Source organism: Lycorma delicatula, chromosome 9 (genome assembly GCF_047948215.1).
Source record: "Lycorma delicatula isolate Av1 chromosome 9, ASM4794821v1, whole genome shotgun sequence".
NCBI lineage: Eukaryota > Metazoa > Arthropoda > Insecta > Hemiptera > Fulgoridae > Lycorma > Lycorma delicatula.
The window spans coordinates 128,578,057-128,598,304 of NC_134463.1; the positions used below are offsets into that span (position 1 = coordinate 128,578,057).

Here is a 20,248-nt window from a genome sequence, read left to right on the forward strand (position 1 = left end):
TGGAGTATCCTATTATACGGAAGGGAAGCACGGACGAAGAACAAGAGATAAAGGAACCGAATTGAGGAGATGTGCTTATGGAGAAGGATGAAGAATATATGATAGGCGGAGGAACTAAGGAATGAAAAAGTAATGTAGAGGATTAAAAAAGAAAGAGCGATTGCGCGGGAAGAACACAAAAGGAAATAAAACCGGTTAGGACATGCGGTTAGAGGAAATAGAAACTTGACGACCGCATTAGAAGGATCGGTAGAAAAAGAAAGGAAGCCAGGAGGAAGAATGAATTTAATAGATGAAGTAAAGATTGGAAACTACAAGGGGACGAAGAAGAAGGTTTGAAATGCAAACGGATGGAGACAGCGGTGGGATAAGTGCCCTACCGCGAGGCAGAACATCAGCTGATAACAACAAGTTTAGATAATGAATTTGGTAAACTTCTAAAGAATCGATTTCTACAGATCGGTATTGACATTTTAAAAAGATTCTGGTGATATTTCACCGGGTGATAGAGGTAACCAAATGTAACAATATTTACCTATTGAAAAAACGAATATTCATTCGTATGAAAATTCTTACGAGAAAAAATTTTAATTAAATTTCGCGCTTTAATTTAAAATTGTTAACGATATTCAAAGAAAACTAACAAAATGTGAAATCGGGAGCCGCATTACCCGCTTCCTGTAGGATCCTAAAACTTATTACGATTAAAATTACACGCGCAGAATAACTTCATCCGATTCGGTATTTAACGGTTACGCCAGTTTAGAAATATTTTGTAAAATCTAAAAACAATTTCTATTTTGACAGATGGAGGTCAAAATTTAACAGAAGTTAATCTTATGTAGACGACTGCTTTTACATGTTTTAAGAATTTTTAGTTATCCGTTTAGAAAATAAAGTGAAGATAATCAAGTTAATTATATCTCATCCTCCAAGTCGCATAGATTTAAAAATTCAGTACAACATATACTACCGCGTACCAGATTTCAATTTGATAAGATACCCACAAAAAATTGAGATTGTAAACGGCGGTAAAAACCGCACCCCCCTTGACAGATTGTTCAAAATTTAACGGCATCAATTTTTCATATATAGAAATACTTACGCTGAATTTCATACTTTAATTTTCAGGAAGTCCGGAGATATTTATCAAACTGCATTCCGATACGTATAAGTTCATCCTTCCCCAATTTTCCACGGGTTTCTTTGTGTTTCGGGATGAAAGGGGGAAGGGGTCTGAAACGTGGAATTTGCAAAATCTCCTATATGCAAAATCTTTACCTCTCACCACACTTTCCCTGATAGCTGGAGATACTGCAGCACCTATGTAGCGATTTTCTAATAAGTAAACAGATGGAAATTTACTTAAATATTTTTCCATTAAAGCGTTCAAATAGCTATTTGATTTTAAATACTTATCTTTGCATATTTGCAAGCGATTGTTTCAAACACTCGTAATTATTATTTTTAAGCGATGATATGATACGATCGCTTCAATTTTCTTTTAATTAATTAATTATTTATAAACTACAAGTTAACTAGCGAAAGAAAAGTACATAAATTATAATGAAAACCGCTGCTAAGAGGTAAACTTGTTCCGAGAGCAGGAGTAGCCGAGTAAAGTTCAGAAAAACAACAAACAATTAATATTTTAAATTTACAAAAATACTACTTAAAAATAAAAAAAATATATAACAACAATACCAGAATTCTATGCAGCATGATAATCATTCAACAACCAGCCGTTACCTAAAATCAAACAAAAAAAAATTAACAGATCAGTTCACAGATCATCGGTTTAAAAAATTATAAAATAAGCGATAACAATAATTAAATGATAACCTCAGACAACCGCTTATTAATTAATAACCAACAATTAATACACGTTATTTATATTTTTATTAATATGATATAAGCAGTTGCACAGATAAAAAGCGCCTGAATATTAGTACCGAGTAATAACAGTCTACTGTCTACTGGTGGTATTATAGAGACTTTTTGAAATTTTTTTTTTTTTTTTTTTTTTTTTTTTTTACTACAGGTAGATCGATGTTAATCTTTATAGAATATAAACGGTTACAAACGAACGAGTAAAATACACATTTTGATGTACAGAAATTTTAAATTATTAACACGAAAGAGTGAATAAAGTCATCCGATGGGATAAAGATACGGGATATAGCTACAATAAAATTAATAAATAATTTAGTGACGCGATGCAGGAAGTAGGACATAATTATACGAATTACACCAATCTACAGAATGTCCCATACAAAACGCAACCCATCAATCACTCATCCATGAAATTTCAAAAGTCAAGCTTACTCCCTTACTCGTTACTGAAATGGACTCGTCCAACATCTGAACATCGCGGCGACGCAGTAGAACACTACCGATACTAACAACAATGCAATCATAACGTTCAGTGTATTGCTAGAGACAACATGGTGTTTTCGCTAGATGAACGTGTTTTCATTGCCGAGTCGTACTTCAGTACGAAATCAGCGGTTGCAGTGCAAGATTTGTTTCGCCATAAGTACCCGGATAAACCGGCTCCTAACAAAACATTAGTATTAAGGTTAGTCGCAAAATTTAGAGAGACCGGTTCTGTTAATAACAAGGAACGCAAAAGATCTGCGTCAGTGTTGAATACAGATACAGTCACTGAAATCAAAGAAAAACGGCTACAATATTGTCAACGGTTCCGTCGATTTCTGCGTAAGGGAATTAATGTTACCGATTCGTTATTTTTCACAGATGAAGCACGGTTTCATTTGGATGGCTACGTAAACAGCCAAAACAGTAGAATTTGGAGCGATGAAAATCCCCACGTTTATCACGAAAACAATTACACCCGCAGTAGTTGGGCGTGTGGTGCGCGATATCGCGGAAGAAAATAATCGGTCCTATTTTTTTCGAGTACACATTAATGCAGAACGATATCAGGATATTTTATTTCGGTTCATCGCACTCTTGGAAGAGGAAGACAGACACTGCTGGCTACAACATGACGGTGCGACATCGCACTACGCAGGTTCAACTTCTGATTTCGTTGAGGAATTCTTTGGTAATCATGTTATCATCGGTCGAGGCTTGTGGCCACCAAGATCTCCATCTCTTCTTTCTACGGGGTTACCTCAAAGAAAAAGCCTACAGCAACAAACCAGGAACACTTGAACGATTGAAAGTCAATATTGAACAAGGTGTATTAAATATCCGGCCGCAAACTTTGAAAAAAGTTGCAGAAACGCTGTAAAAAGAATTGGAGCTTGTATTCAAGAAGATGGCGGCCACTTCCAACATTTACTCTAAATGTATGGTAATAATACAAATTACATTTACATTTACACATGCCTTTTTATTATTTCAATACTTACCAATATAAGGTTGGGTTGCGTTTTATATGGGACACCGTGTATAACAACAATTTGAGTACAGTAAATTAAATCATTCTAAGCAGCGCTTCGGATAAAATTGATTTAGCCAAAGATTGTTCAATTTGATAGAAAAATTTCCCGCATCAATTTACACGTTATTAACGTATATGACTATCGAATTTTATATTTTTATCGGTATAATAAATACACCGAGATATTTTATAAAATCGGCAAACCTAAACTTTGTACGGTTAAAGGTAGGTATCCGGTGAATTCAGAACACCGTTGTTACCGAGTCGATTTATTTTTACTTTCTAATATTTTACCACGGTTTCCCTTAATTTTTTCAGACAAATACTAAAGCAGATCCTTTTTGTTATCCGTTAATTAGTACATGTACTGCTCCTGACGGTATCTATATTATGCGATCGAATTAAGTATTTATTTATATTAATTTCTAAGGAAGAGTAAGAACACCCGATAAGCACTTCGGTGAACGTTTTTTGTCGACTCATCCGATAGGAAGTACGGTTTACATTTTATTCATTTTCTGTCCGGTAATAATAGGCTTACGCCTCATCACAGTTATCAGATTCTTTTCTTTTGGATGATAACAAATACTTTTGCAGTGTAAAAAAAAAATGTCAAACCTGACCGGGACTCGAACTCAGAATTTCCAAGCGAAAGGCAAAGAATCTATAGAATACACAGGCAAAAAAATAACCGAACATCAAGAGAGATTCAAACAGGTCCTCGTGATTTTATCAAGGGTACGGCCAAAATAGTCTAAATAAATTCAGGAAGAAGAACGATTATAAATACACAAACATATATTTATAATTAAGCATATATAATTCTCGCTATATTCGACTGGGACTTCAGCGATTATGCTTTTTTATATAAACATCGTACGGAAAACAGAGCTGGTCGATCTACAGACATCCGCCTTAACGTACTATATCGACCGTGCTTTGACGGGTTAGGCAAAAATCCACAGAAATCGCACAAAAAACGGATAAAGAAAACGGATAACGGTAAGAAAATACGACCTGTTCCCGAGGAAACTCAAAACGATTTTATCCGAATAATACCTCAAGGTTAAAGCTTTTTCCGATAACTGCTCATACCGCTCACAATCCTACGGGAGATCGAGAAATGTTTATACGACAAACAGCACGTTACAGATCGACAATATATTAAATCGGTCGAGTTAAATACACGCTACAACATAAGCTGTTTTTCCTCCAAAAATTAAAGTCATCGGAAAATACGTACCGGTTTCCTAAACGAGCGATCTTATCGTAGCGAAAACACCAAAATTAACTTACCGCGTCAGTTGTTGAAAGCTGTGCTTGACTAAGCGGTGATAGGGAATATAATAAATTGAACCGACTCGTAAAATCGGTAACGGTTTAAAATAGAAAGCATTAATCGTCAGCACTACAGCAGAATGTATTATTTAGTTGTTATTTGAAGCGCGCGGTGATGAGTGTTCGTCCGTACAATATTATTTTATCCCGTTGAATTTACGTTTACACTTTTCGCTTTTGTAGAACACAACTTTCAAATTTAAACTATACAAACCTTAGAATTTCTTTACGTTTTACTCTTACCGTACAGTAATTTGAAAATCTGTGAGATACGAATGAAATGCGTTCGGACAGACATAACTTCTTATACGAGGCAGAAATAATACGATGATGACATACAGTAGTCTAAACTTTTTTAAATGAGCAGCATGAAACGCAGACGTCACGCATTCATAACAGGGATCAAGAACCGGTGCGGAGGCAGTACATACAATTCGGACTGACTCCCTCTCATGTTAAGTCTTGGATAAGAGAAACCAGATCCCGAAAGTCGCACTGTAAAGAACTACCGAGGGTCCCTCTGAATAAAATTCAACCGTTTTTTCACAATCTCTCAGAAGAAACATAAGTTAGATCCCTACGTACGTTATTAGTTTTAAATGAATCGAATAGAAGATCGCTATAGGTAACATCCTTAAAAAACGACAGTCTTTCGATAATAGCATTTTATAATGCGTAAAACAAATAAATGTAGACAACAGCTACATATATTCTAAGAAGTCATCGTTAACACTACAGAAATGTACATAGTTTTTAATAATTAAAGAAACAATGAAAATCAAAAGTTAATTTTTTTTAAGTTAAAATAAATTGGTGAAATTGTATAAGAATAAAAAATTTAATAATAATAATAAATAAAAGCATACAGGAAAGTTAAGGAAAATTTTGGGGTACATAAATTAAAATCTAATAATGTGTTAAACAAAGATGGTACACCTATATATAATACGAAAGGTAAAGTCGATAGGTGGGTGGAATATATTGAAGAGTTATACGGAGGAAATGAATTAGAAAATGGTTTTATAGAGGAAGAAGAGGAAGTTGAGGAGGATGAAATGGGAGAAACAATACTGAGATCTGAATTTAAGAGAGCATTAAAAGATTTAAATGGCAGAAAGGCTCCTGGAATAGACGGAATACCTGTAGAATTACTGCGCAGTGCAGGGGAGGAGGCGATTGATAGATTATACAAACTGGTGTGTAATATTTATGAAAAAGGGGAATTTCCGTCAGACTTCAAAAAAAGTGTTATAGTAATGATACCAAAGAAATCAGGGGCAGATAAATGTGAAGAATACAGAACAATTAGTTTAACTAGTCATGCATCAAAAATCTTAACTAGAATTCTATACAGAAGAATTGAGAGGAGAGTGGAGGAAGCGTTAGGAGAAGACCAATTTGGTTTCAGGAAAAGGATAGGGACATGGGAAGCAATTTTAGGTCTCAGATTAATAGTAGAAGGAAGATTAAAGAAAAACAAACCAACATACTTGGCGTTTATAGACCTAGAAAAGGCATTCGATAACGTAGACTGGAATAAAATGTTCAGCATTTAAAAAAAATTAGGGTTCAACTACAGAGATAGAAGAACAATTGCTAACATGTACAGGAACCACACAGCAACAGTAGCAATTGAAGAACATAAGAAAGAAGCCATAATAAGAAAGGGAGTCCGACAAGGATGTTCTCTATCTCCGTTACTTTTTAATCTTTACATGGAACTAGCAGTTAATGAAGTTAAAGAACAATTTAGATTCGGAGTAACAGTACAAGGTGAAAAGATAAAGATGCTACGATTTGCTGATGATATAGTAATTCTAGCCGAGAATAAAAAGGATTTAGAAGAAACAATGAACGGCATAGATGAAGTCCTACGCAAGAACTATCGCATGAAAATAAACAAGAACAAAACAAAAGTAATGAAATGTAGTAGAAGTAACAAAGATGGACCGCTGAATGTGAAAATAGGAGGAGAAAAGATTATGGAGGTAGAAGAATTTTGTTATTTGGGAAGTAGAATTACTAAAGATGGACGAAGCAGGAGCGATATAAAATGCCGAATAGCACAAGCTAAACGAGCCTTCAGTAAGAAATATAAGTTGTTTACATCAAAAATTAATTTAAATGTCAGGAAAAGATTTTTGAAAGTGTATGTTTGGAGTGTCGCTTTATATGGAAGTGAAACTTGGACGATCGGAGTATCTGAGAAGAAAAGGTTAGAAGCTTTTGAAATGCGGTGCTATAGGAGAATGTTAAAAATCAGATGGGTGGATAAAGTGACAAATGAGGAGGTATTGCGGCAAATAGATGAAGAAAGAAGCATTTGGAAAAATATAGTTAAAAGAAGAGACAGGCTTATAGCCCACATACTAAGGCATCCTGGAATAGTCGCTTTAATTTTGGAAGGACAGGTAGAAGGGAAAAATTGTGTAGGCAGGCCACGTTTGGAATATGTAAAACAAATTGTTAGGGATGTAGGATGTAGAGGGTATACTGAAATGAAACGACTAGCACTAGGTAGGGAATCTTGGAGAGCTGCATCAAACCAGTCAAATGACTGAAGACAAAAAAAAAAAATAAATAAATAAAAATGTTTCGTAAACAATAAAAATAGCGACGTTAATTGAAATAAATTCCATCGACCGTTAAAAAATGAAGGATGTTATATCTACTCTGCCAACAAAATTCCATAACAATCCTTTTCTTATTTCCATAACAAACAACAGCTCTCGAATCTATTTGATCGATGAAAATCTTTATATATATATATATATATATATATTTACGTAAAGGTTTTACGACAAATTTTCATAATATAATATCATTCGCAGTAGACAACCTATTCGTAACGAATAATACATTTTAAGAAATTTTTTTCTACTACTGAATAATATTTATTTACTTTTTAATTCGTCCTCTCGATGTCCGATAATATAAATTATTAAATTTAATATTAAATAATTACAAAATCATAATTTGTCACCCCTTAAAATATGTCCACGACACCGACGATTTTTTGTAACGGTTTCTATTTATTCTATATATTCGTTAACCGATTAATAATTACGTATAGCGTTACAACCGTTAAAAGTAGTGAACCCGAAACGCCACTAATTTATTTATTATAAAGACTACTACTACCGCTTTGGAGACGACTGAAAACAGATTATTTGTAATTATTTTTTATTTATTAATTTTGTTTGATAATATCGCTTTACAATAAACCTGAAGCTTGCGCGTGGGGTTTGGAAAAGGAATTTTCCAAACTCACAAGCGATTCGAACCCTGGACTTCCAGATGAAAGACCGAAACGCTACCGCTCCGCATCATTTACAAGATTTTTCTTTTTTCCGAATAAACTCGTTAAATTTAGTCGATAAGTAACGATTAATTAAACATAAAAACCTCTAGTATTAACAAAAATAGCGATCGACCTGCAACAATTACAAAATATGTAACGAACCGTAGCATATAGATATACGTATTTATATATAGAAAACCCGGTACTGTACTTAAGCGACTTGGCCTAGAGACAAACCGCTGCAGTATAACAAACAGAGTTTCTGGAATCCTGGTGCACCGAATAACAATATAGGCTCTCACACCCTAATTATGCGGCGGATGAACAGAAAAAACATAAATTTCCGTCTAACAGGGAAAACGGGATCGCGACATGAACCAAACACACCCAAACTTTAGGAGTAACTTTTAAGTTACTTATCACAATCTTTAGGAACATCTATCGTCATCTAAATAGAAGTTGGCAATAATTTTGCGTTTACATTTTCTAAATAATTGCCGCTTCGTGGCCCGTTTATTTGACCAAACCGGCTTGTTCCCCGATAAGATAGCAAGCAAAATATCATTGTTATCACGCTATTACCATGTGTATCGATCAGGTTGTTGTACCGATGAAAAAGCTGCAAAATGCTATTTTATAACGCGTTACCTTTCTTCTCTTTTCCTCCTTTCTTTATTTCTTCTAATTTTTTACATTTATTATTTTCTTGAACGTTTTAAATGATCTTCCGTCCCAGTAGATCGATTAGGTCTCGAGTTATTAAATTTCATGTTTTCAACTTTTTTCTACCGTCTTATAATATAGGGAGGAAATCTACATAAAGGATTTACGAAAAATTTTCATATAAAATATCACAGGGATGAGCGTAACCGCTCAAACCCACGATACAGGTATGTAGTATCTAAAATAAGATATTTAATTAAAAATTTTCCGGCTCCAACTACATAAAGAAAATCTGAAACAAAATGATTTGGGTGATTTTATGTAGAAATTCACTCGCCGATGGTTCAGATAAAACGTCTTTAACATTATTACTTCCAAATTTCTTTACACGGATGCAAAGATTATAGAATTAACTAAAGGTAAACAAATAAGAGGAAAGCTGAGCGTTTACGCCGTAAATCATTAGCAAAGCTTGCCGGTATTTAATACAAGAAACTGATTCATAAGCCGATAAATACGGTCGACCGCTAACTGGTTTGACGTACTGGATCGGGTTCTTTATGGACTGGACAGCGTGGATCGAGTACGCGGTAAATACGCATCGTGAACGGTTATATCATCGGCTATTGAATCATTAGGCACGAAATAGACTAATTCGACCGCTTCTTGTATAAATCGAAACTTATAAATATTAATAAGTATTTATTTATTTTTTTAAGTGAAAAATACATGTAACTGCCTTAATATCTGTACACAGATACACCACCGCCTGATACCCTTCTTATTTTAAAATAACAAAATTAAAAATCTAGTCGATTAACAACTTTGAAAGGAAAAAAGGGAAATTTTATTTTACAATTTCCAAAGTTTTTTGAAAAGTAGGTAGTAATTTATTTATTTGAGTCTTAAGGATTCACCTGGAGGACGCTTTGGCTCGGGTCAAAGACCGGTAAAAGGTAATGGAGACAGATGTCAATAGGTTCTGCTGTTAAATGCCGGTTATCGCCTACTTTTTCTGTCGATTGGGACGGAGCTATCTAATATATTGTCGGTCAGCTATCCACTAATAATGCACGGTGAGTTATCGTTATGGGGTGAAATAAAAGAAGATGAAAAATGCGAGTTTTCGGCACCCTTGGAAAACGGCGAGGACATTTCGGAACCCATCAGGGGCTGTAGAGCCAACTAAAGTTTTAAATTTATTTATTTTATTTTTAACGGTTATGACTTATATCGTGAAGTCAGTACGTTTTTTAAAATTATTAAATACCAGGATCATTCGAAAAGTAATGTTTGCCTGATGGCGTAAATATTACCGAATGGCTATACGAGTATTTGTCAGTTATGTATATTCTGTTACCTTTAGATGGCATGCTACGAAGTTACAGATGCGTGCATTTAGCTGCTCGTTTGTATAATTAAAATAAAACAAACAACTCTGACTTATTCTGAAAAAAGAATAAAATTGGAATTAGAGCTGTTATACGTTGTTTTAGAAGGTATAACCCCGGTAGATATAGAAAAAGAATTATATTCCGCTTTAAATGATTCTTTCCCTTCGTTTTCAACTGTAAAATGAAGTTAAACAAGGTCTACATCCATTCATTCGAAACCGTGAAAGCTAGGGAAGCCCAAATACCGCGACGACGAAAAAAAATCAGAAAAATCCAAAATGTCCTACTAAATGATCGCCGACATAAAGTACTCGAGCTTGCCGAAGTTGCAAACATCCCGATAAATCGTGTGTACCACACTTCAGACGGTGCTTTGAGTTTGATAAATGTTTCCGCTCGACGGGTTGATGTTTGTTAACGGTCGACCGAAAACGCATTCGATTGAACACTTCTCGAAGGTATTTAAACGCGATATCGCCGAGATTTTTTTTACGTTTTATAATAGAAGAAGCACGGATTCATATTTACATCTCAGAGACGAAACAGATATCCAAACAGCGGGTGGGAACGGACGAAAGCGCAACAAAGAAAGCGAAAACGGTTCATCTGCAGGAAAAGTCACACTACGGTTTTTTTTGGAGATTCTCGCGGTGCGGCGCTCATTGACTTCCTGGAAAAGACAGGACAATTTCAAGGGGGTTCTACGCTTCACTACTGGACCGATTGAAGGGTACTATTCGGGTCAAACGTCCGCATCTGGAAAAAAATTAATTTTTCACAACGATAATGCGCAATAACCGGTTTTTATCGCAAAACTCCGCGAATTACACTTCGAACCGCTTCCACAATGTTCCATGTACACCGGATTTAGCTCCCAGAGATTACTTCCTCTTTCCAAACCCGAAGAAACGATTCGTTGGACGAAGATTCACTTCAAATAATGAGATAAAGCTGAGACGACCGCTTATTTTGCAGAGTTGGTCAAATCGCATTATACCGAGGGTATCAAAAAATCGGGAAGTTGTTGATCTAAATGTACCGAATTTCAAGATCCAAAAAATAATCTGATATATCTTGTGTTTTCTTGGTCAAGCCGAGAACTTTCTGAACGACCCTCGTACAACATAACATTAGTAACATGTATTGGTTACAAACCTACAAATACCTCTTCAATTGAACAACACGCAGTAAATAAATTGAATAACTGTCAAGCTTTAAAAAATAACCGAATTTATCCTTTGAAAACTATATTAAAAGATTTTTTACACACGAAAAAAGATAAAGAATCATTAATGAAAAAAATAACAAAAATATCGAATAGAATTTAAGAATTAAACAAATAAATAATTACCAGAAATTTCAACGGTTGGGAGGGGTAATTAAAATGATGATTAGTTTCCGTGATTATTTTTAACAGCTTCATTCTAGCCTAGCTCGAAAGATTTTCCGCGTAAATGACAGAAATATTTCCGTGACATTCAAATTTCAGATCCACAAGCGGCAGCAATAAAATAGAAGGTTGTTACTTCGTGAAATAAGCAGAAATAGTCTCGTTAATTCGCGTCAACGGACCGTGAAACTATGAGAAAAACTTATGAATACGCACATTATTATTAATACAATTGCGGTTATTTTATATAACAAAATAAACCGGATTATTATTTTTATTGTTAATGTAATTATTTACAAAAATTAGTCTTACGTAAGGAAAATTCAACCCGTTTTTTTATTTACCGTATAAATAAATAGATTAGATAAGTAAAACTCTGTTAATGAAAATTAATGTTGCTTAACAGTTTTATAAATCTGCGTCTACGACATTATAGTGTGAATAAATACGTAATCTGTTACATAATAAAATGACGTGACATCACTTTACCAGTCATCAAAATCCAGTACAAATCATATCGGGAATCCTCCTTCCACTCCAGTAAACTATATAAAAGAAGGGAATTACTTCTCAATTAATCCAATGACTGTTAAAAAGTAAGAACTATCGAAAACCAACGTGTCTCTTAGACCCATTCAAATCTAGTATTAGCATTTATTCCAAAATTTCTCTAAAAAGATTCATTTTATGAAGCAAACAAACAATTTCAAATTCTTTAATTCCTGTACGGCTTCCTAACTCGTAGAATATTTAAATTTTAATCTGATTATTACTCCCGTATTATTCTTTAAGGGACTCTAATATTATTTATGTTGGGGCTTCTTTTTAAACCACGAGAAAAGAGTGAATATAAATTATTTGCTTTCATAATTATCGTATTTTAGCTTCTGGGGAAGTTTTGGTCGAATAATATAAATAGTTCAGCCACCGGGTCGGTCTAGCGGTGAACGAGTCTTCGCAAATCAGCTGATTTCGAAGTCGAGAGTTCCAACGTTCAAATCCTAGTTACTTTTATACGGATTTGAATACTAGGTCGTAGATACCGGCGTTCTTTGGCGGTCGGGTTTCGATTAACCACACATCTCAGGAACGGTCGACCTGAGACTGTACAAGACTGCACTTCACTTACACTCGTACATATTACCCTCATTCATCCTCTGAAATAATACCTGACGGTGATTCCCGGAGGCTAAATAGGAGATAATATCAATGGTTCGTGTGGTATTTCCATACGTCGCATAATTTTAGAGTCGGGTTCCTTCTGGGAATAGCTCGTCTTTTTCATTAATCCTTGATCATTACCTCGCGTGTAATTTTTTTTTCTGGATTTTATACGTCTACCTAATGTAACTCTTATAACTACCATTTCCTCAGTATTTGTGTAATTTGACGGGACAGCTCACCGCTATCGACTTTGGAATCTGTTTCTTATCTATGGCACTCGTTAACGAAACGAAGTACAGCGCGTTCACAGTCATACAATACTTGTCCTCCTACATTTGTAACTTTATTATTATAAAGCTCCTATCAAGGTAAATATTTTACCGAAATTGTACTAGATAAAGTGAAAATCCGTATATCACGGAGGCTTCGTCGTCCGTGGCAGTGTATCTGCAGCGGTACAAAGATTTTGCCGTTTTTAAATCTGCGTATATTTATTCTGAAACGTTACGAAATCGATCGGTCTTATTGAGAACCGTGAAATATTTTTACGATTAATTTACCAGATAGCGCTATTTAATTATTTTTCATTTAGTATCTAAATTTTGTGGAATAGGAAACGTAGCGTATCGTAAACATTGCGGTCGTTCGTCATCGTTACACGACGGTTTGCACGACTTTCCTCAGTCGCTTTTAGTTCTCCATGAAAGTCACCGAGGAAACTTCCTCAACAGACTGGGCTTTTGATCGGAGTTGTTTACAAGTCTACCAAAAAACTCCGTAACCTCCGTAGTGAATTTGGGTAGAGCAAGAACTTAGAGAATCAAAGTTCACAGACGAATTCAGTAAGTGAGCGTTCCTCAAACTGTGGGGAGCACCCCATATGGGGGCGTGATAACACTAAATGGGGGCGCGAGCATATCAAAAAGAAAATATTATTAAAAAAATCTATTAATTTACTGAAAGGAAAGCAAAACAAAATACATTCTGACAAAACAAATAATAAAATAAACATATACACTGATATAATACACTTACAAGTAGGATTGCATCAGTACTACACAATGTATTTAATAATTAACTAATCGATACTAAATAAAAAACAAGTATAATAATTATTAGTGACCCCTGGACCTGTCTTGCAGAGCAAAGTTTTTCGAAGAAAGGTTTAATATTAGAAATAGACACTCTGAGTTCTTTTTTATATTTAGCCGTGATCTATATTTTGTCTTCAAACTAACCACCACAGAAAATCCAGTTTCGCAAGGTAGGATGTTGAAAACGGTAATAGTATAAAAAGTTCTCTTGTTTTCAGTACAGAAAACTCATCATCCACCCCTGCCAGAGCGATATATTACTAAACTGTCTTTTGATTTCGCCACTTGCCGTGAAGTCTATGAAGATTTCTTCGTCGGCAGTTGACAGCCTTCCGGGAATATTTTGAAATAGATCTCTAACGCAAGTTGTCGTCAAGAAGAATATACGTTTTGAAATTCTTTGTCGGCACGGCTAAATTATTTTCAACGGTTACAAAAACAACTTTCACACGTTGTTCGATCAGCTTTGTAAGTTTTAACACATTCATCCACATTTGCAAACGTTTCTAGGGTTTTTTGCCTTAAATTTCTGCTACACAATTCCAGTTTTTTACACAAAACATTAACTTTATCACACGTATCCAACACACGTGTATTTGCTCCTTGCTATTGAAGATTTAAGATATTTAATTTCTGGAATACGTCAACCAAGTAGCTCATTCCCATAGCAAATAAACCATCTGAAAACTTCTCAGCTTCCAGTCGGTTTTCCACTTCTAGAAAAATGGCAAATGGCGATTTCATCTCTTAATTCATAGACACGTTGCAAAAATTTCCGACGTGATATTGCCTCGCAATAAAATAGTAACGCTGAATGTACTGCACCCACGAATTTACAAAGTGGAGAAACGATTCTTGATTTTAGGGATCTCATTTTTATATAATTTACTACGTTTACAACCGTCGTTAGCACGATATTCAACCCGGACTCATTTCTTTGGAAGCCAGAGCTTCTCTATGGATCATGCGATGCTTCCAGACACACTGTGGAGATTTTTGTTTCACAAGTGCTTGTATACTTTGGAATCTTCCAAATATTGAACGAGCAATATCGATGCATATTCCGACGCAGTTTTTCCACTCTATGTTAGCCTCGTTTATAATGTAATTTAAGATAGCAAATAATGCGAGTGTTTTTGCTTTGAGTTCTATTGATTTTGCAAAAAAGGTAGTTCTACTGCTGACATACCATCACAAAATCGAACATAGGCGATGAAATGAGCATCTTTATTGTTATCTGTTGCTTCATCAAGCTGAACTGAAAAAAATTTGTCATGCGACTTTCCGAAAAGCTGATGCTGTACATCTTAAGCTGTACCACCGATTCTGCGGGCAACAGTATCGTTTGATAAAGGTATGGACTGTAATTGTTTCGTATAATTATTTCATAGTTTCTACAATTTCAATTGCAGCCGGAAAATAAGCTCTTCACCAATGGCGTGAGGCTTTTTACATTCGGGTATTTTATATTAAACTTTGTAAGAGCCAAGTAAAAGCTTTTTCACTCACAAAGTTTTTTAAAAATTATGTTTGCTATTCATTTGATTTTAATCTGAAGAGTTCTCGAGATTTGTTAACGTATTCACTATGAAGCGTTTCCAAATTTCGTTTAAGTTTATTAGGTTTCATGCTGTCTGCTGCCAAAATCTTTTTGAGCAAATTACACGCAGGGGCCTTTCTTCTTCATTCATTTTAGTACTGGTAAACCCAAAAGTTATGTATTCTTGAGAATATTTTCGGAACCACGCTCGTCTGTGTAGTTGTTGATGCTTCACCGTTGTCTAATGTTCGCTTACGCCCGCTTAAAAATCTATCCGTGATTCTGCATAGATATACTATCGTGAATAACTAATACTTTTTTATTTAAGCCGTAATTAATTTAATATTTCATTTCTTGTTAATTGTTATCGCAATCGACACGCAAATTACAACGTACACATTCACGATAGATTCGCTAGCGATAGAAGGATCGACTCGACTGAGACTGGCTGGAATCGAACGAGAAGCGGCATTTGTAAACGTTTGCGCAGACTTTCCAGAATGTTCGAAACAAATCGGAACTTTTGGCGAAGCCGCGAGAATGTCTGATATGATGGATCTAAGATAGACAGCAATAGGGAGCCATCGATTCTGGTTTTGTCAATGCAACGGTCGGTGTTGCCAAATATCGATAAATTTACTTATTCTTGGTAATTTGTAAGGTTTGAAATTAATTAAGGTCGTAGTGTAGCTTTAGCGTCAAAATACTCAAAATATATTATTATTGTACGAGGGGGGACGCGATGAAAATTATGACTGTAAATTGTTTCGCAAATACCGAAAGGTTTAGAAACACTACTGTAAGCGGTTCAATGTTTCATTCGAGGTGGTGTTTTAATTCGTGTTAAAAACATTAGAACTGCATAAATACATACTTTTCAATACATCAACGAAAATAACTTTCTGAGCGCAATTCTGACAACTTGACCGAGTAAAAAGCAATAATTGGTTTATATTATGACAGTTTTTGATAATGACGGTTTACAAAATAACAAATTTATTTTTATTTCTTGAATTAAAATCAGTACAACGCATTTTTTAAATTTATTTTGACATTATATAGAAGACGGCATGACATTGCGCGGTTAGACAGTCACGTAGTGGTATTTTATAAGCGACTGGAAGTGCGGTACAACATCGAAATAATTATGAATGACGAGCTTAATTTAAAATGCGTGTAAAACGTTGGCTTCAGACTTAAAAACAAGCAATTTTCTTGTTACTGTATTTTTATAATTCATAAAATAAAAAAATCTCATAATTTTTATTAGAAAACTCTATTTTCTTACCTAGTAGACTTAAGTTTGTTTTTTCTTTCTTTTTCTACATATGTATCTCCAATCATAGGTCTAACCGAAAGGTTTGTATTTTTAATAGATACTTTTACAAACTGTATAATAATTTCTGAAGTGGTTCTTTTTAGAGGAGCGTCTTTGTATGGCTCTCAAAAGGAAGAAGGAAAAATAATTTATTGTAAAATATATATATGTGTGTGTGTGTGTGTACTCTTGCAGAACAACGTCAATGGTTGTTTTTCCTAGATCAGGTGCAATGACGAGTTATCTGGATTCTTTGAAATTAGATTTAGAGTTCCTCAGAGCCTTGTTTTGGGACCAGTCGGTGAACCATGACGAATAAGATCGACACGAGATTATACAACGTTTCCGGAATCATTACAGGGGCGTCGTGGTTTGCACGGAACGAAGAAATTCATAACTGTCTGAAATCGCCTTATGTCCGCGAGAAAATCAAGCAACTCGGTTCACATTACAAATAACCGGCTAGGTAATCATGTGAGCTGTCTAACGCTGAATCTCCTAGACAACAGTGAGGATGTCCGGCCATTCAAAGGCCTTCACGTGCTGGACCTGGGGAGTCTGAGTGACTCTTGGTTTGGTAGTCATTCCTTAAGCGACGAGCATCTTCTTTATGCCTGATAAAGGACCTAATCTTTTCGTAAGCAAAATACTCTTTTTCCTTTATCCTTTAATATTATCTGATTGTTTTTTGTTTGGGTTTTACGGACTTTGCAATTTTCACGAAGTAGATTTGTGCAAGCGCATTTACACAAACAAATTATTGTTTTACGTATTTATATATTATTATTTTACATTTATATCGTCTTATATCATATCACATCTGAACTGTTGTATTATGTGTACGCGTGTTTTATTGAGGGGGATTCATTGGAAATTCCTCATCAAGCGCTTATTGTAATTCTACTTACTTACGGTTCCTTCTCAAAACCGATAGTAAATAAGCAAACTGTAATAAAAAATATATATATACGAGCAGTTGTATGGAAAATCGTTATCAATAATGAACTGTTTCCATCTCGGGTGAAGATCTCCCGAGGGACCGTAAAAAAAGCTAACGGGAAAAACTTAATTTTTGCGTTGAAAAATTCCTGAAGATTCGTATGGAAGATATACGGATTGTATATCGGCCTGTATTTTTGCTTGATATTTACAGACTGGATGGGCGGAGTCCGATAAGGTTTGGCATGATCATTTCTGTATATTTAATTTAAATTTACTCGCAATCTTTCAAGGGAGCAGGAGAATAAGATCCTGATGGGTCCCGTCAGTTTTTTATTCAAAGGGTAGACAATTTTTTAAAAATAATTTAACATCTTTTACGATAGTTAAAATAGCTTTTTAATGGCGCTTAACTTATTCAACCCCTCATGAAGGGAGAGGGTGGTACGTTTACTGTGGGTCTCTTATCTCAAAATTTGACTTAAGAATAGAATATTTTTTTATATATTTCAATATCTGTTAGGAAACTAATAAATTAATTTTTTTTTCATAACTATTGGGGTGCCACCATATAAGGAAGGTATCCACAACTCGTCAAAATTTTTTAAAAAAGATCAATTCAAAGGCGATTTTTTTTTTTTTACAAGGTGCCTTATGTAATTAACTTCTCTTTTCTTATAAAGCAATCTTCAATTATTCTCTTCCCTTATTCAATCGAATTCAATTAAATACGAAAACTGAAGATGTTGATATCAACATCTTCAATTTACAACTTTAATATCGGTTAAGAAATCTATTTTGATCGGCATTATTATTTTCGTCATCGACGAAAGATTGTAGAGAACACAAAAAGTTGCTGGCTTTTTTCGTTTGTTTTATTATCATATTCTTTTGCATATTCTTTATCTATTTACCGATAACGGTTGTTTAAGTATTTTATATGCTGAATTTGAATATGTATTCCAAAGTTACCCGTCATGCAACTTTTTTAAGTTACAACCCCTTAAATATATTTGTTCCGTCATTCATGGACTAACAATATAAATAAATTAGTGCGTCTATAGGTTTGCTAACAGTACAAGGTGAAAAGATAAAGATGCTACGATTTGCTGATGATATAGCAATTCTAGCCGAGAGTAAAAAGGATTTAGAAGAAACAATGAACGGCATAGATGAAGTCCTACGCAAGAACTATCGCATGAAAATAAACAAGAACAAAACAAAAGTAATGAAATGTAGTAGAAATAACAAAGATGGACCGCTGAATGTGAAAATAGGAGGAGAAAAGATTATGGAGGTAGAAGAATTTTGTTATTTGGGAAGTAAAATTACTAAAGATGGACGAAGCAGGAGCGATATAAAACGCCGAATAGCACAAGCTAAACGAGCCTTCAGTAAGAAATATAATTTGTTTACATCAAAAATTAATTTAAATGTCAGGAAAAGATTTTTGAAATTGTATGTTTGGAGTGTCGCTTTATATGGAAGTGAAACTTGGACGATCGGAGTATCTGAGAAGAAAAGATTAGAAGCTTTTGAAATGCGGTGCTATAGTAGAATGTTAAAAATCAGATGGGCGGATAAAGTGACAAATGAAGAGGTATTGCGGCAAATAGATGAAGAAAGAAGCATTTGGAAAAATATAGTTAAAAGAAGAGACAGACTTATAGGCCACATACTAAGGCATCCTGGAATAGTCGCTTTAATATTGGAAGGACAGGTAGAAGGGAAAAATTGTGTAGGCAGGCCACGTTTGGAGTATGTAAAACAAATTGTTGGGGATGTAGGATGTAGAGGGTATACTGAAATGAAACGACTAGCACTAGATAGGGAATCTTGGAGAGCTGCATCAAACCAGTCAAATGACTGAAGACAAAAAAAAAATAGGTTTGCTTATTCCCATATGTTTTTGAGGTTTTTTGCCAATTTTTTTTTTTAATTTTTACAATTTTTTAACGATTAAAGAAAAACTGGTTTTGGCAGATGGGATAGAGATTAAAATACAGCCTGTGTGCAAATGGTTTTTTTTTTTTTAATAAACGTTTAAAATCAAACACTGCAACATTTTTACAACATTAGTAATATTTAGACATGCAATATAAATTTAGTAATTTATAATCAAGTCGTCCAGTGAATATATTTTTTTAATGTTTTTTTTTGTTATTGGCAAATAAAAACAGATACGGACAAACAATAAAGATTATTTAATTACAGCGATGTTTTAGAACTAAAGATATTTTAGTTTTCATCGGTCGATCTGTTGAGACCATCGTTTTAATGATTTTGGCAGATTACCACAGCATTAAAATTTGTTTTTCATAACACACATACGCGCCGCGCCGGAATATAAATATATACAAGTTATAAATATGCTGTGTAATGCATTCTCCTCAAATAAGTGTGTGGGTAACGTCAGATGTTCGTTTAAATGTTTTTTATGTCAAGTAAGCTATTCTTATAATAAAAGTATTCCGGCTGAACGATATCAAAACCCTACATATTTAAACTTTTCAAGTTTAAAAAAAAAATTGAAATTATTTTTGAAATCCGTAGTAGTGACATATAACTAGATGATCTTTGTATTAAAAAAATAATAAATTTGACAGAAAATCGGTTATCGTGGACAATATAAAGTAATAAATTTTTTGAACCTTACTAAGGGATAAACAGAATTATGCCTTAAAGTAGTGAGGTAATC

General features: G+C 34.4%; 1 protein-coding gene across 2 annotated transcripts in view; it reads right to left on the bottom strand.

The window, feature by feature from the left end:
• LOC142330487 (extracellular serine/threonine protein CG31145) overlaps window positions 1-20,248 on the bottom strand; it is a 514,347-nt gene that overhangs the window by 428,532 nt on the left and 65,567 nt on the right. Inside the window, exon 2 of one of the 2 annotated variants that reach the window (XM_075375768.1) lies at window positions 1,705-1,749. The exons of the other annotated variant lie outside the window; for it this stretch is intronic. The gene's annotated coding sequence lies outside the window, so the exon portion shown is untranslated. The remainder of the gene's footprint in view (window positions 1-1,704; window positions 1,750-20,248) is intronic. 2 annotated transcript variants of the gene reach the window in all.